The following is a 3,901-nucleotide window of genomic DNA, read 5'->3' on the forward strand; positions in this document are numbered from 1 at the left end:
ATATACGATAGAATGAATGTAAAACTAATGACCTCCCATGTAAACTATCACATAATTCACAATAAAACATTTAAGAAAAAAAAAAGTAAGCAGCCCAAAGGGCTACTACACTATCACAGCTCCTTGAGTCCTGGTGTGGTGCTATGGGTTAATGCACTGTACTGCAAAGTCTGTTTGAACCACAAGAACAGCTATTAAAGCTCACTAGCCACTCCTCAGAAACCCTAAATAGGGTCATTATGGGTTGGAACTGACTCAACGGCATTTAACAAGGACAACATCAAGGCTCTTGCAAACAAGGATTACACTTCAATAAAGAAAACAGAAATTCTGCAACTGGACCAATAAGCAACATTGTGATAAACGCAGAAAATATTAAAGTTGCCAAAGATTTTACTTTGATCCACAACTAATGTCCATGGAAGCAGCAGTTAAGAAATCAAGCTCATACTGCATTGGAAATACCTGATGCAAAAGACTTATTTAAAGTGTTAAACAGCAAAACTACAACTTTGATGACTAAGGTAGGCCTGCCTACCCAACCACTGTCGTCACCTAGGCTGCATATGAAAGCTGGACAATGAGTAAGGAAGACACAAGAACTGATGACTGTGAATTATGGTGCTGCCAAAGAATACTGACTAAACAATGGACTGCTGGAAGAATGAACATCCTAAATGCCAGGACAGCAATTCTTCATCTCATGGACTTCGGACATGTATCAGGAAGGACTAGGCTGCAGAGGAGGAAGGACATCATGCTTGGAAATAGATGGTCAGTGAAAAAAAGAAAGGCTCTCAAAGAGATGGGCTGACACAAGATCTGAAACAATGGGTTCAAATACAGCAAAGATTATGGTGACTCAAAACCAGGACTGTTTTGTTGCGTATATGGTCACTATTAGTCAGAACTGAATCAGTGGCATCTAACAACAACGATGCCCGCCCTCAAGTGTCTAGAAGAATTTGGCAAGACAGACCTTGAATACCTCAGTCCCTCTTTGGATATGGGTTGTTGTTACTGTTGTGTGCCATCTAGTCGATTCCAACTCACAGCAACCTCAGACCTTGGGGTTAGCAGTCCAGTGTTTATTCTACAGTGCCACATCAGGACTACACATGGGTAGCTGCTATTGTTATTAAGTGCTGTTGAGTCAGTTCTGACTCATAGGGACCCCTGCATAGGGTTTCCGAAGAGCAGCTAGTGAGTTTGAACCACTGACCTTGAAGTTCAAACTAACTTTGCATTTCAGGGCTTATCCTATAGTGCCACACATGGGTAGCAAATGGGAAAAAACAACCATACAACCAAACTCACCCAATCACCTGAAACAGTCCATTTTTGTGCCTATAGCTATTGTTGTTAAGTGTCGATGAGTCGGTTCTGACTCATAGCAACCCTGTGTAGGGTTTCCAAGGAGCAGCTAGTGAGTCCGAATCAACGATCTTGCAGCACATTATCCTGCAGCACCACACTAGTAAAGTTACCTTATCAAGAGGGGGTTCACACCAACAAACATATAAAGAAATGTTCACGATCACTAGCCATTGTTGTTGTGAAGTACTGTCAAGTCGGTTCCGACCCATAGCGACCCTGTAGGGAGTTTCCGAGGCGCAGCTGGTGAGCTTAAACTGCTGACCCTGCAGTTCAAACGGCTTCACAGTCTGGCGCATTAACCCACAGCACCACGCCAGGACACCAGCACTAGGCATTAGAGAGATGCAAATCAAAACAACAATGAGATATCATCTCACACCAGCAATAACAGCAAAGATCAAAAAAGTATTCAGGACAATAAATGCTGGTGAGGATGCGGAGAGATTGGGACCCTCCTACATTGCTGGTGGGATTGCAAAATGGTTCAACCTCTCTGGAAAGCAATATGGCGCTTCCTCAGAAGGTTGGAAATAGAAATGTCTTATAATCTAGCAATTCCTCTACTTGGTATTTACACAAGAAATACGAGCCATAACATGAGTAGATATATGCACACCAATGTTCATAGCAGTACTATTTACAATAGCAAAAAGACTCTATCCTAAGTGTGGAGATACCCCTTAGAATTACCGTATGTACCGTAGAAAGAAGGAACGGTGGTCTAAAAACTGCTGTACCAGACCTAGTCTTCAGCTGTGCCTTGAAGAACCATTGCTTTTCTAGCAACTTTGTTACAACAGTGGCACCTACTGGTCAATTAAAAAATACAGCAAAAGCACACCTCTATTCTCCAATTCATTTCCCATTTGACATGAGCCACTGTCCAAACCCACCCGCATCAGCACTCTCTACTTCTCTGCTGGATTTGATCATTTATTTCAATTATCACACAGAACTTTATGTGGCAAAATACCGCATAAACTCATTTCACCACAACATCAAAAATTAATAAAGTGATTATCTCTGAAAATGGAACAGCAGTTCTGAGTATTCAACTTTTACAATCACGTCAACTTTTGGACCACACAAATGAATCTTAAGACCAGAAGACAATTCAATTTTGAGAATCAAAGAAACTGTCAACTTCACACATAGCTTCTAAGGTAAAGCAGATGCAGTCAACAGAAGAACTGACTTTGAAACATAAACTCAAGAGTCATCAAAGAGCCAGTCTCTCCATGCACTTGTTTGAACGCCTGGTTATTAGCTATCAGATGTTTTTGAACACACCTTCTCTGGTTGGCAGGTCACTACCCCATATGTGGGATATTGCTCAGATCAAAGATGGGGTAGACAGGAGGATAGCTGTACTCTACACAGTGTGAAGGTGGGAAAGTCACAACCCAACACATGCTGTAGTACAGCGTGTCACTTATGCTAGTCATTGATTTGGGTTTATTTTCCCAAATCCATATACCGTTAGTACAAATAAAACTATGGTATTTTTAGAAACAAGAAAAATTTAAAACACATTTCTAACATTATCAGTTTTCTTCTAAGACCACAAATCTTTATATTTTCTGATTAAAAAGAGATGTTCCTGAAAGCATTTTTAAACTATGTTGTTGTTAATGTGCCGTGGAGTCGGTTCCAACTCATAGCGACCCTGTACAGGGTTTCCGAGGCTGGAAATCTTTACGGGAGCAGAAAGCCTCATAAATACTCCATAAATGACAGACATATCCATACTCAACAGCCAGCAAGTACTCAAACACCATTCCCAAATGGGGTTTATTTCCCACTGTTCTCAGCTCTCCTCTGCTGGGGTTCTTCCCCTACTCTGGACTCAGAAAAGGGAGAAGGAGGAAGACAAGTGGTCAGAGTCAAGGTCAATACAATGCCAAGTAATTCAGGCAAAGGTTTTCCACCCCTATGTACTAGAGTCACAGAATTTTTGAAGTTGGCCATGTTATTTATGAGTTCTTACGTCCTATCCCTTTTTCTGTCTTCTTGGAGCCATTCTGCAAAAAGCAATTTTGCTCCTGTTCTTGGTTCTTTCTAGCTGTACCAGCATTTGAGACTAATAAACAAAGGCTGACCAGACCAAGAGGGTCCCTTCATGGAGGCTAACAAAGGAAGAGACAATTTATCAAGGCCATGTAAACAGGCTGTTAGAAGCCCTGTGCCTTAAGTCTCACATGGAGCATCCTAGTTGGTAAACATGCGCAGAAAAGGGTAACATCCCCTTTTGAGACATGTAAGCTCCACACTATGACTCATCCCAAACTTTACCTTATGTGTCTCTTTGATTGTATCCTTTTTTATTTTAATAAAATTGTAGCTGATAAATGAGAGACTCAAAAATTTCATGGAAAAATGTAACAGGAAGAGAATGGAATTTTCCCATAAGCTCTCTCAAGTCCTCTTGCATATCTCTGTGGGATTCTGTGAGTTGTTCCAGTGAATCAATGAACCCACAGGAGCAGTCAGAAGCAACAGGGGCTGGTATCTGCCAGTTTGGCAG

The sequence above is a fragment of the Chrysochloris asiatica genome, unplaced genomic scaffold (assembly GCF_000296735.1).
Source record: "Chrysochloris asiatica unplaced genomic scaffold, ChrAsi1.0 scaffold00391, whole genome shotgun sequence".
Taxonomy (NCBI): domain Eukaryota; kingdom Metazoa; phylum Chordata; class Mammalia; order Afrosoricida; family Chrysochloridae; genus Chrysochloris; species Chrysochloris asiatica.